General features: G+C 40.0%; 1 protein-coding gene across 3 annotated transcripts in view; it reads left to right on the top strand.

The window, feature by feature from the left end:
- RXFP1 (relaxin family peptide receptor 1) overlaps positions 1 to 15,056 on the top strand; it is a 96,913-nt gene that overhangs the window by 36,841 nt on the left and 45,016 nt on the right. The window lies entirely within an intron of this gene.

The following is a 15,056-nucleotide window of genomic DNA, read 5'->3' as shown; positions in this document are numbered from 1 at the left end:
AAAAGTCAAACGGAAATAGTGGTAATAAAATTTAAGGAAGTCACTTAAAAAAAAATGAAACACCATCAAGTAAGTTAAACTGCCTCCCCATGGATTGAACTATAATATAAATGAATTATATTTAGAAAGAACTGTTACTTTTGTATTATCACAGACATCTTAAACAAGTAGTCTAATTTGACTATAATTTTCCAGTTCTCTTAGAAAACCCATAGAAAACAAAAGAATACAAAATATTTTTTAAAAGTAAAATATCTCAGTACAAAAAGCATAAGGTATCAAATCACTGAACATTTTTTATGGACACAATGCAAGGAAAAGTTTAAGTCAAGTTTCTGGTATAAAATGATTAAAGTTTTCAGTTGCATTCACAAGGATCCCTTCTTTCTAAAATATCTGGGCAATACAGAATTTATATCTATATGTCTACTAGGCAGTTACTCTGGAGTTCACATCTTTTTCATTCTATCCCTGGAACTGTTTACATTTGACTGAACTCCAAACCAGGGAAGTCCTGGTCAAAACTGATTGCACCGTTTTTATAACTTTGATCTTTACTGATAAACTCCAATATGGAAATGTACAAATTTTTCCTGAATTATGCCATTTGATATAATTCCCATATGTTTCTGCCATATATTACTAACCCATTTATTGATCTCCGCAGAACTATCACAGATGCAATCAGAAAAGAGGCCAAAAAAGAAATCTTTGAGTGATTACAGTAGTGTTTAGTGTGACAATGACGAACCAAAAAAGGAGGGACCATTCAGTGTTTCAGCTAAAACTCTTAGATACTTGGGAGAATGTCTGGGTAAATACCAAGGGAACCTGATTACAAAAAGGTGTGAGACTCTCATTCAGGAATTATCTTTGTCGATTTCAAACTGAGTGCCAACTTGGTAGTAAAAGTGAAATATTAAAATAGCATCAGAGGGGTGGGGCTCCGTCCCTGCGTCTGACACCCTCACATCTTACTTCTCTCGGCCTTCATTCTCTAATCTTGGAAAACGGAGATCAGCAACATTATAATGAATGTGCTTTGCGATCTCATGACGGTCTATAGTATGCGTTAAATAGAATTTTGGCCGGGAAAGTAGAATCTTATAACCTGAAGCACTTTAAAAATAGCAAAGGATTGAAGACCTTCAAGATGGCAGAAGAGTAAGACGCGGAGATCACCTTCCTCCCCACAGATACACCAGAAAGACATCTACACGTGGAACAACCCCTACAGAACACCTACTGAACGCTGGCATAAGACCTCAGACCCCCTAAAAGGCAAGAAACTCCCCACATACCTGGGTACGGCAAAAGAATAAAGAATAAACAGAGACAAAAGGATAGGGACGGGACCTGCACCAGTGGGAGGGAGCCGTGAAGAAGGAAAGGTCTCCACACACTAGGAAGCCCCTTCGCGGGTGGAGACTGCGGGTGGCGGAGGGGGGAGCTTCGGAACCACGGAGGAGAGCGCAGCCACAGGGGTGCGGAGGGCAAAGCGGAGAGATTCCCGCACAGAGGATGGGGCCGACCGGCGCTCACCAGCCCGAGAGGCTTGTCTGCTCACTGCCGGGGCGGGCGGGGCTGGGAGCTGAGGCTCGGGCTTCGGTCGGAGCGCAGGGAGAGGACTGGGGTTGGCGGCATGAACACAGCCTGCAGGGGTTTAGTGCGCCACGGCTGGCCGGGAGGGAGTCCGGGAAAAGTCTGCACCTGCCGAAGAGGCAAGAGACTTTTTCTTACCTCTTTGTTTCCTGGTGCGCAAGGAGAGGGGATTCAAAGCGCTGCTTAAAGGAGCTCCAGAGACGGGCGCGAGCCGCGGCCACGGCGCGCCTCACGCTGGTGCAACGTCACGCCGGCCGGCGCCTCACGCTGCTGCAACGTCACGCCGGCCGGCGCCTCACGCTGCTGCAACGTCACGCCGCCTCTGCTGCCGCAGGCCCGCCCCGCCCTCCGTGCCCCTCCCTCTCCCCCGGCCTGAGTGAGCCAGAGCCCCCGGATCAGCGGCTCCTTTAACCGCATCCTGTGTGAGTGAAGAACAGACGCCCTCAGACGACCTACACGCAGAGGCGGGGCCAAATCCAAAGCTGAGCCCCAGGAGCTGTTCGAACAAAGAAGAGAAAGGGAAATCTCTCCCAGCAGCCTCAGGAGCAGCGGATTAAAGCTCCACCATCAACTTGATGTACCTGCATCTGTGAAATACCTGAATAGACAACGAATCATCCCAAATTGAAGAGGTGGACTTTGGGAGCAGCTATATATTTTTTTCCTTTTAATCTTTTTGTGTGGGTGTATGTGTATGCTTCTGTGTGTCATTTGTCTGTAAAGCATTGATTTTACAATTTGTCCTAGGGTTGTCTGTCCGTTGTTTTTCTTTTTTTTTTAGTATAGTTTTAGGAATTGTTATCATTGGTGGATATGGTTTTGGGTTTGGATGCTCTCTTCTTTCTTTTTTTAAATTACTTTTTAATTTTTAATAGTTATTTTTTATTTTAATAATTTTATTTTATGTTATTTTATTCTTTCTTTTTTCCTCCCTTTTCTTCTGAGCCGAGTGGCTGAAAGGGTCTTGGTGCTCTGGCCAGTTGTCAGGCCTGTGCCTCTGAGGTGGGAGAGCCGAGTTCAGGACACTGGCCCACAAGAGACCTCTCGGCTCCACGTAATATCAAATGGCAAAAGCTCTCCCAGAGATCTCCCTCTCAACGCTAAGACCCAGCTCCATTCAACGACCAGCAAGCTACAGTGCAGGACACCCTATGCCAAACAACTAGCAAGACAGGAACACAACCCCACCCATTAGCAGACAGGCTGCCTAAAATCATAAAAAGGTCACAGACACCCCAAAACACACCACCAGACGTGGACCTGCCCAACCAGAAAAACAAGATCCATGCTTATCTACCAGAACAAAGGGTCTAGTCCCATCCACCAGGAAGCCTACACAATCCACTGAACCAACCTTAGCCACTGGGGGCAGACACCAAAAACAACAGCAACTACTAACCTGCAGCCTGCGAAAAGGAGACCCCAAACACAGTAAGTTAAGCAAAATGAGAAGACAGAGAAACACACAGCAGATGAAGCAGTAGGGTAAAAACCCACCAGACCAAACAAATGAAGAGGAAATAGGCAGTCTACCTGAAATAGAATTCAGAGTCCTGATAGTAAAGATGATCCAAAATCTTGGAAATAGAATGGAGAAAATACAAGAAATGTTTAACAAGGAGAACTAAACAGCAAACAAACAATGATGTATAACACAATAAATGAAATTAAAAATTCTCTAGAAAAAATCAGTAGCAGAATAACTGAGGCAGAGGATAAGTGACCTGGAAGATAAAATAGTGGAAATAACTACTGCAGAGCAGAATAAGGATAAAAGAATGAAGAGAATTGAGAACAGTCTCAGAGACTTCTGGGACATTATTAAACCCACCAACATTCGAATTATAGGGGTCCCAGATGAAAAAGAGAAAAAGAAAATCACCAAGAAAATATTTGAAGAGATTATAGTTGAAAAAAAGGAGATAATCAAGTGCAGGAAGTGTAGCGAGTCCCATACAGGATAAATCCAGGGAGAAACACACCAAGACACATATCAATCAAACTACCAAAAATTAAATACAAAGAACAAATATTAAAAGCAACAAGGGAAAAACAGCAAATAACATGCAAGGGAATCCCCATAAGGTTAACAGCTGATCTTTCAGCAGAAACTCTGCAAGCCAGAAGAGAGCGGCAGAACATATTTAAAGTGATGAAAGGGAAAAACCTAGAACTAAGATTACTCTACCCAGCAAGTATCTCATTCAGATTCAACAGAGATATTAAAATCTTTACAGGCAAGCAAAAGCTAAGAGAATTCAGCACCACCAAATCAGCTTTACAACAGATGCTAAAGGAACTTCTCTAGGCAGGAAAGAAAAGAAAAGGAAAAGACCTACAAAAACCAACCCAAACAATTAAGAAAATGGTAATAGGAACATGCATATCGATAACTACCTTAAATGTAACTGGATTAAATCCTCCAACCAAAAGACATAGACTGACTGAATGGATAAAAAAACAAGACCCGTACATATGCTGTCTACAAGAGGCCCACTTCAGACCTAGGGACACATACAGACTGAAAGTGAGGGGATGGAAAAAGATATTCCATGCAAATGGAAATCAATAGAAAACTGGAGTAGCAATTCTCATATCAGACAAAATTGACCTTAAAATAAAGACTACTACAAGACACAAAGAGGGACACTACATAATGATCAAGGGATCAATCCAAGAAGAAGATATAACAATTGTAAATATTTAGGCACCCAACATAGGAGCACCTCAATGCATAAGGCAAATGCCAACAGCCATAAAAGGGGAAATCAACAGTAACACAATCATAGTAGGGGACTTTAATACCTCACTTTCAACAATGGACAGATCATCCAAAATGAAAATAAATAAGGAAACACCAGCTTTAAATGATACATTAAACAAGATGGACTTAATTGATATTTATAGGACATTCCATCCAAAATAACAGAATACATTTTCTTCTCAAGTGCTCATGGAACATTCTGCAGGATAGATCATATCTTGGGTCACAAATCAAGCCTTGGTAAATTTAAGAAAATTGAAATCGTATCAAGTATCATTTCTGACCACAACGTTATGAGACTAGATATCAATTACAAGAAAAAAATCTGTAAAAATACAAATTCATGGAAGCTAAACAATACACTCTTTAATGACCAAGAGATCACTGAAGAAATCAAAGAGGAAGTCAAAAAGTACCAAGAAACAAATGACAATGAAAACAAGGTACCGAAAACCTATGGGATGCAGCAAAAGCAGTTCCAAGAGGGAAGTTTATAGCAATACAATCCTATCTCAGGAACCAGGAAACATCTCAAATAAACAACCTAACCTTAAACCTAAAGCAATTAGAGAAAGAAGAACAACAACAACAAAAAAAAAACCCAAAGGAAGCAAAAGGAAAGAAATCATAAAGATCAGATGACAAATAAATGAAAAAGAAATGAAGAAAATAATAGCGGAGATCAATAAAACTAAAAGCTGATTCTTTGAGAAAATAAACAAAATTGATAAACCATTAGCCAGACTTCTCAAAAAACAAAAAAAGGGAGAAGACTCAAATCAATAGAATTAGAAATGAAAAATGAGAAGTAACAACTGGTACTACATTACTACAAGCAAGTGTATGCCAATAAACTGGACAACCTGGAAGAAATGGACAAATTCTTAGAAATGCACAACCTTCCGAGACCGAACCAGGAAGAAATAGAAAATATGAACAGACCGATCACAAGCACTGAAATTGAGTCTGTGATTAAAAATCTTCCAACAAACAAAAGCCCAGGACCAGATGCCTTCAGAGGCGAATTCTGTCAAACATTTAGAGAAGAGCTAGCAGCTATGCTTCTCAAACTCTTCCAAAATATAGCAGAGGGAGGAACACTCCCAAACTCATTCTACGAGGCCACCATCACCTTGACACCAAAACCAGATGAAGATGTCACAAAGAAACAAAACTACAGGCCAATATCACTTATGAACATAGATGTAAAAATCCTGAACAAAATACTAGCAAACAGAATGCAGCAGCACATGAAAAGGATCATACACCATGATCAAGTGGGGTTTATCCTAGGAATGCAAGGGTTCTTTGGTATATGCTAATCAATCAATGTGAGACACCATATTAACAAATTGAAGGAGAAAAACCATATGATCATCTCAGTAGTTGCAGAAAAAGCTTTCGACAAAATTCAACATCCACTTATGATAAAAGCCCTCCAAAAAGTAGGCATTGAGGGAACTTACCTCAACATAACACAGACCATATATTACAAACCCACAGCCAACATCATTCTCAATGGTGAAAAACTGAAAACATTTCCACTAAGATCAGGAGCAAGACAAGGTTGCACACTCTTACCATTATTATTCAACATAGTTTTGGAAGTTTTAGCCACAACAATCAGAGACAAAAAAGAAATAAAAGGAATCCAAACTGGAAAAGAAGAACTAAAGCTGCCACTGTTTGCAGATGACATGATACTATACATAGAGAATCCTAAAGATGCTACCAGAAAACTACTAGAGCTAATCCATGAATTTGGTAAAGTAGCAGGATACAAAATTAATGCACAGAAATCTCTTGCATTCCTACACACTAATGATGGAAAATCTGAAAGAGAAATTAAGTAAACACTCCCATTTACCATTGCAACAAAAATAATAAAATACCTAGGAATAAGACTACCTAAGGAGACAAAAGACTTGTATGCAGAAAACTATAAGACACTGATGAAAGAAATTAAAGACGATACAAACAGATGGAGAGATATACCATGTTCTTGGATTGGAAGAATCAACATTGTGAAAATGACTATACTATCCAAAGCAATCTACAGATTCAATGCAATCCCTATCAAACTACCAATGGCATTTTTCACAGAACTAGAACAAAAAATTTCACAATTTGTATGGAAACACAAAAGACCCCGAATAGCCAAAGCAATCTTGAGAAAGAAAAACGCAGCTGGAGGAATCAGACTCCCTGACTTCAGACTATACTACAAAGCTACAGTAATCAAGACAGTATGGTACTGGCACAAAAACAGAAATATAGATCAATGGAACAGGATAGAAAGCCCAAGGTAAACCCACACACATATGGTCACCTTATCTTTGATAAAGGAGGCAAGAGTATACAATGGAGGAAAGACAGGCTCTTCAAAAAGTGGTGCTGGGAAACCTGAATGGCCACATGTAAAATAATGATATTAGAATGCTCCCTAACACCATACACAAAAATAAACTCAAAATGGATTAGAGACCTAAATTTAAGGGCAGACACTATCAAACTCTTAGAGGAAAACATAGGCAGAACATTCTATGACATAAATCACAGCAAGATCCTTTTTGACCCACCTCCTAGAGAAATGGAAACAAAAATAAACAAATGGGACCTAAGGAAACTTAAAAGCTTTTGCACAGCAAAGGAAACCATAAACAAGATGAAAAGACAACCCTCAGAATGGGAGAAAATATTTGTCAACGACTCAATGGACAAAGGATTTATCTCCAGAATTTACAAGCAGCTCATGCAGCTCAATATCCAAAAGACAAACAACCCAATCCAAAATGGGCAGAAGACCTAAATAGATATTTCTCCAAAGAAGATATACAGATTGCCAACAAACACACAAAAGGATGCTCAGCATCACTACTCATTAGAGAAATGCAAATCAGAACTACAATGAGGTATCACCTCACTCCAGTTAGAACGGCCATCATCAAAAATCTACAAACAATAAATGCTGGAGAGGGTGTGGAGAAAAGGGAACCCTCTTGCACTGTTGGTGGGAATGTAAATTGATACAGCCACTATGGAGAACAGTAGGGAGGTTCCTTAAAATACTAAAAATAGAACTACGACCCAGCAATCCCACTACTGGGCATATACCCTGAGAAAACCATAATTCAAAAAGAACCATGTCCACAATGTTCACTGAAGAACTATTTACAATAGCCAGGACATGGAAGCAACCTAAGTGTCCATCGATGAATGGATAAAGAAGACGTGGCACATCTATACAATGGAATATTACTCAGCCTTAAAAAGAAATGAAATTGAGTTATTTGTAGTGAGGTGGATGGACCTAGAGTCTGTCATACAGAGTGAAGTAAGTCAGAAAGAGAAAAACAAGTGCCGTATGCTAACACATATATATGGAATCTAAAAAAAAAAAAAAAAAAGGTTCTGAAGAACCTAGGGGCAGGACAGGAATAAAGACGCAGATGTAGAGAATGGACTTGAGGACACAGGGAAGGGGAAGGGTAAGCTGGGACGAAGTGAGATAGTGGCATTGACATATATACACTCCCAAATGTAAAATAGATAGCTAGTGGGAAGCAGCCGCATAGCACAGGGAAATCAGCTCGGTGCTTTGTGACCACCTAGAGAGGTGGGGTTTGTAGGGTGGGAGGGAGATGCAAGAGGGAGGAGATATGGTGATATATGTATATGTATTTAAAAAATAAAATAAAGTACCATCAAATTCTCAAATGCTATGAAATTTGTTGATTACATCCAGGCTTTTATTTTAAGGGAACTCTTTGAGTTTCCAGATTAGAATTTGCTAGCACTCCTTCTGTATTATAAACAAATGGCCGTGCAGAAAAAGGCTCCCCATCACAGTCATGCTAACCTATCCTCATCCCAGTTGGAGGCAGGTTGAATCACTCCACCATGAAGACCCAAGTTCAGATGCTCGCCTCGGCAGCCTCTGAACATCACCCTGCTCTGCACTTTAACATCCTTGTCTACAGGAAAAGGATGAAGACATTGGTTCCTCTGTTTCCATATTTGTATTCCTTTGATCCACAGGGAAAACGGAAGCTTCCTCTAACACATTTTGGGTGATGCAGTAAGTTAGAATCTGCTAAAAATGTATGTCCACCCAGAACCTCAGAATGTGACCTTATGTGGAAATAGGGTCTTTGCAAATATAATGAAGGTGAGGAGTTTCTGATTTCCCCCTGGTTCAGCCCAGGCAGACCTTTCCCCTCTCCCTTTCTGGTCCAAGTCTCTTGTCTGGTCTGGGAACAGCAGAGCCCAGCTCTTCTTTATTTGTTTTTCCACATCTATTGTCAGTGCTCAAACCTGGGCCTTTGACAATCAAATACTAAGAATTTGATTCTTTTGTTATCTGCAGACATCTGTGTCATTCCTTTTCCAAGGCAATGAAAGTGGAAAATTCTAGCCTCTTGCTATAGGAAAAGGGCAGAGTGCAAGGAATTCAAGGGAAAGGAAACTTTATTAATAACCCCGATTATTTGCCTGTCTCTAATCTATGAAAATTAGACAAACAGTATTTATTTACGGGTATGATGGTGATGATACATATCTTTTAATAGGATTATAAGAATGTTTGAAGTGTATTCAAGGATCCTTTTAATTTTTAATTGGGCCTGCATTTAAAATTCTGGAACGCTAAATATCCTTTCATTTCCTTTTACACAGCTGTCAGGATGATGGCATTGCCAGGCAGTTTGATGTAGAACTTCCCTGTTTTCATTTTAGAATATTCCATTAAAGTTGGTAGTTTGTCTTTTTTAAGGTCAAAAAGACAGGAGGGAAAGTGACACAAGTCATAAATATGTGTATTGATACACGACTATGCATTGTACGTTCAAAAATGACTGGTTTTCTATTTATTATTCTCAAAATAGAGTAGGAAAAATGCATGTAGCTGAACCCCTGGCTTTTCTATAAATACAAACCTCGTTTTAACTTCAAATATGTTTATCCAACAATGCTTCAATGGTGTTTGAGTTAACTCCATAAAGACTTTCAGCTCAGAACGTTTCCTATGAGATAGGACACAAAAGGCAGTTTCTGTAGTGGCTTCAATTTCTTTTAAAAAATCCCCAGGATAATGTCACAGCCTTAATTTCTTCAGAGTTGCCTCTAAAGGTACTAGAAATAGAGTCACAGATGTAGAAAACAAACTTATGGTTACCAAGTGGGAAAGGCGGGGAGGGATAAATTGGGAGATTGGGATTGACATATACACACTACTATATATAAAATAGATGACTAACAAGGACCTACTGTATAGCACAGGGAACTCTACTCAATACTCTGTAATGACTTATATGGAAAAGAATCTTAAAAAGAGTGGATATATGTATATGTATAACTGAATCACTTTGCTGCACAGGAGAAACTAACACAACATTGTAAAACAACTATCATTCAATAAAAATTAATTTAAAAAATAAAATAAAAAATAAAATTACCCAGAAAGAGGCATATGTATTCCGTCAGCAAACAGCTATTGTCATTCAAATTCAAGGAGATCTCACACTACTGGTCTGATGAATTGGTCTGTCTGACCAGGCGACACCTCAAGGTCTATTTTAATGGCCCAGGACACCTCTACTCTGGCAATCATTAATTTCTGAGAAAGAGATGTTCCACTGTGTCCCAAGAATGGGTGCTGAGAATTGAGGAAATATCTGAGAATCAGGGATGCTCTGCTTGGCATAAATCCACACTTTATAAATTAATCATATTGTAGCCAATAGGATTTATGCCTTCAGTTTCATGAAAGTGTAGAGTATTTAACACACAGCATCATGGCACCCTTCTTTGTCCTGGCTTCCTCTCTGACAGAGGCATGAGTCCCTCGACTTTGAATACTCAAAATCCAAACATGAAAGGAGTCCAGGAATGGCCCCTGCAAACCTACAGGACTGTTTGGGAACCGTGCTCTGGCACGGCTGGCTGGTGAGAGGTGCAGAGTCCTGAGCTCCACCCCCAGAAACATTGATCTAGTAGGTAAGAATGGGGCCCAGAAATCTGCATTTTAACACAGTGGGTGAGTAGCACACCTGTTAAAGTTTTGAAATGATTCACTTCGCAACGCAATTTTATTACCAAATTCAGAACCCCTTGAAAGTGATTAATTAGAGTGATTAATTCAAACGTTAGCAGGCATCAGATCAGCTGGAGGACTTGTTAAAATGCAGAATGCTGGACCCATCTACAGAGTTTCTAATTGAAAGCTCCTGGAATGGAGCCCAAGAATTTGCTTTTCTGTGAAGCTCCCAAGTGGTACTGATGCTACTTGTCCCAGATCTGCACTTTGAAAACCGCTCATCTAGACTTTTATTTTTAACTTTTTATTTTATATTGGAGTATAGCCAATTAACAATGTTGTAATAGTTTCACAACAAAGCGACCCAGCCATACATATACATGTATCCACTCTCCCCCAAACTCCCCTCCCATCCAGGCTGCCACATCACATTGAGTAGAGTTCCCTGTGCTGTACAGTAGGTCCTTGTTGGTTACCCATTTTAAATATAGTAGTGTATACATGTCAATCCCAAACTCCCTCCCCTCCACCCGTCTCCCCTGGTAACCGTAAGTTCGTTCTCTAAGTCTGTGAGTCTTCTTGTGCAAATACAGAAGCAAACAGTTCCCAACATGTATTAAAAGATGGCATATAAAAGGGTTAAACAAAATTAAAGCTATTTCTTTAAGGCTGATTTCTCCTTTCATCGTACTAGCCTGCATTAGTAATTCCAAGTGGGGATACAGGATTCAGCATTTCCCAAGCATATTTAACCACAGAACTCTCTTCTCAAGAAGAATCCTGGGAAGCAACTTGAGGAAAGCCTAATATAGCACCGTCACAACCATGCAGTGCTTCAAGAAACTTGGAGCTTTCCCATTCCCATCCAGACATCAACCCCTGACACGCCACACACCCACCCCCGGCGCCAATGCCGGGGAATGTGAGAGCATGGAGAAGAGAGATGCATTCTCCAGAATTCAGATTGGTGTGTCTAACGCACCTTTCCATAAAATAAATTGTAACTAATACTAGATGCAAATGAAATAATGATTTACTATTTTATATACTTTATGAGAGCTAGTAAAAGTCATGTTTTAACTATATTAAAAGTACCTTAGAAGTCACTGAGGCAATAAAAATACATAAGCTAAGAAGATTAATTCCTATCGTACTCTCATAAGGAGATAAAACACATATATAAATAGGCACAGTATGAAGCAGATTATAATAAGTAACAAGATATATGAGCAAAGTGCCCTTAAATTATGGACCACTTGCATTCATCTTGTTAACAGCAACGTTACTAAGGAAAAGACATCTGATCCTTCTGATTGACAGGATTCTTCTGCTAAATCTAGCCATCCTCCACTGCAACATGAGAAGGGCTCTAGTCAGAGAAAATCCCATAATGCAGTTCTTCCAAAACTTGTTGTAAGACTCCCCCAGGGCATTGATGGAATATATAGACCTCCAGACCCCATATTGGCCAAATAAATCAGAGTCTCCGGTAGAGGAGCCTGGAAATCTGTGTTTTTGTTAAGTGCCTCAGTTCCCAAATTTTATTATAACATCAGGGAGACTGGGTTTTCTCTGAAGTGTCTTTGAGGACAGAGACCCATTCATTCATTCATTCATTGAATTAGCACATACTTATTCAGGCAGTACGCAAGACCAGATTTTTCTTGGTCTGCGTCATTCATTCTTATTCAGAGCATCATTACATGTTTTTAGTTTTAAAGAAACCTATTTTTAGTAAATATATATACTTAATGCTGTTCATACAGCACTAGCAACACACACTAGGAACCACATCCCCTAACGCAATACCCTCTTGTACTGTGCTCTCTACTGTGTGATACCTCGAGAAAACTCAGAGAGTCAAATTTCAGTGGGATCACAAGCAAAGTATGAAAAACCATTCTGCCCACTGTCCCATACATCCTTGAAATATGAAGGGTATGGGATTTAAGATATAGAAACACGTATTCCAAAAGCTGTTTTCTTAAAAATGCTAACTTTCCAACTTTGCAATTTTGGCTACATCTTCTATGTTCTGTGTTCCTGTTTTCTGGTGAGAGGAAGTAATGGGTGGGAAGAAGAAAATGCTTTGGGAAGGCAGGGAAGAAGGTAAATGCTAATTGCAAAGAAGCTTGTTTGTTTGAAGATGCTGCTATTCAAAAAGAGATCTCCCCGCAAAACATATGCTCTCACTTCGAGAGCTATAAGCCGTCTTGCCCTGTTTCCTTCTGCATTCTCAAATTCCCCATCACCTCTCTTTCTCTTTTCCCTCTCTTTTCAACTCTGTGTCTTTGTGTGTGTGTGTGTGTGTGTGTGTTGAGGTACAATGAGGTAGAAAAGGAGAGAAAATAATAAGATTGAGAAAGAGACAGAGAAGTAGCATAAATAACTACATCACTTGGATTTGTTGGACTAAAGTGTTGCAACTACACCAGGTATAGTGAACCCCTTTAGAACAGATGTTAAGCACTGCACCACCGATTAATGGTAAGAATGCAGCAAATTGCAACAGTTCACTTGAAAAGCTCAGTTAAATACAGGGCCTGCTGAAGAACAAGAGAGAAAGAAAAGCAACGTCTTCCGGCGGTCACCCAACCACTCTGTCTCATGAATGTCACAGCAGCAGTGAGACACCACCTGCGGATACAGGCCCAGCCCTGCGATGCAGCACCTCGCCTGAGTCCCATCGCTGTGTTCTGAGGTCCAGGAGGATGGGTCAGGACACGAAAGTGAGCATGGGCGCCCTCTCCCCCGCCCCCCAACCAGGCCCTGGCAGCCTGCGGGGTTGAGTCCTTCAGACCTTTCCACCCTCGCTCTGTAGATACATAAAAACTCGTCTGTAAAAATAATCAGTGCCTCAACATACCCAGAGCCAAAAGACTTCTCTAACCACGTGTTTCATTTGTAACGTTTATAAATGTATAAAAATTCATAACATTAGTATGAAATTTAATTTATTTTTAAATTTTTTTTACAAATGATTCACAATACTTCCATTGATCCATGGATAACAATAATAATGATAAGCTTAAATTCCAGTTAATAACTCCTTCTGGTTGTTAAATAATTTTTTGTATAATTCACACAATGCTGATGTAAGAGCCTCAAGAATGGAAATGAAACAGGCAATAGAACAATAAATAGGTAACAGATAGTAACAGCTAAATATTTAAAGACAATGTCATATAAAAGTTGGAATTTCTATAAGAGGAGTATAAACTGATTCAATCATCTTTGGAGCTAGAAAAGAAAACATTAAAATAATGGTATTATTTTAATTCTTTGGTTATTTTTAATAATTCTGTTTCTTAGTCAAATCACTTAAAGTTCTCAGAATCAGTTTTTCCATCTGTAAGTAGAGTTCACAATAATGACGAAATGGAGTTACTAGGAGAGTTGACAAGTTAGTTTTGTCAAGTAAAGTAACTAGCAGGCCTCCAACAAAAAAGTAACCTGGTCAGACAGGGGAAGGGACCCATTTATGCTGGGCAGGAAGGCTCAGTCGGATGAGGATTTAGGGTTTGCAAATTTAACTGAACACGTTCAAAAGTCCCATTACAATTCGCAGGGTCCCTCTCTTTCCAAATCAGTGTCCTAATGTGCACTTAAAAGACAGGACAAAATGTGAATTCAGCTTATGTTGTAACCTTAGCAACCCATTGGATCAGATTCTATCTGAGTCCTGAGGTCCCAAGAGATAAAAGATTATCTTAGGGTAGTCATGGCAGCTCCCTGGTCCTCTGAATTTTCTTGAGCTGAGGACATCATACCCTAAGCTTGTCATTTTCTTTCCTTAATCTCTCTGGGGCCATCTCCGTAGTCATCTCATTCCACAGCCCTTGACATTTCATTCTGATGAGTTACCATAGCATCCACTTTGCCAGAGTCTATCCTTCCAAGAGGCTCCTAATCCAGGAAGCCAAGAGTGATCATTGAAGCAAATTTTTCTGGTTGCTGTGTGCCATAAACTATGAAAGTACCATTTTGTAATGGTGACCGGACTACCGTTATCTTCAAAACCATCCAGGTCAGATAAACAGCCCAACCTTACTATCCTTGAGATTCTGTTATCTGCAATCCCTTCTGGAAGGAGGAAAGAGAAACCACTCTAGATTTTTTTTTTGCTTTTGCTTAAGAAAAAAGAGATTTCATACAGAGAAGAATGTGTTTATAGAATCATTATAAAGACAATAGAAGCAAGAGTCAGGGGTGGGGAAAACACCACCATAGTTGCAAGCATCTGCCCCATTACTACTGCTCATCAGCTCTTCACCCAGGGAGCTGGAACCTGAGACTGGCCACGATAACTGCCCCACCTCCGCTAGGTACCCACAAGACTGGTGTCTACAAACTTTCAGTCTCGCAGGAGTGAGTCCCTTCGGTAGAAGCTTTTCTATAACAAGAACCTGAGCTGCTTGGGATCTGGACAACATAGATCTACGTTACCAGCTTCTGAAGAACAAGAAAGCATTCTAAACCGAAGATAAAATGCAGAGGGAGCAAACATGCACTAAATCCCACAGTCACAACAAGCTACCATCTCTATTTGCCTGAACAAGCCCATTCTTTCAGATTTCCTTCCCTTCCTCCTCTTTCTCTTCCTAAGGTGCCACCTTCTTTACAATGTCAAGGGTCGGGGAGGCACCTTGACCTGGT

Source organism: Globicephala melas, chromosome 5, assembly GCF_963455315.2.
Source record: "Globicephala melas chromosome 5, mGloMel1.2, whole genome shotgun sequence".
Lineage (NCBI taxonomy): Eukaryota > Metazoa > Chordata > Mammalia > Artiodactyla > Delphinidae > Globicephala > Globicephala melas.
Note: the sequence above shows the minus strand (reverse complement) of the source record. Positions and strands in the feature narration are given on the sequence as shown.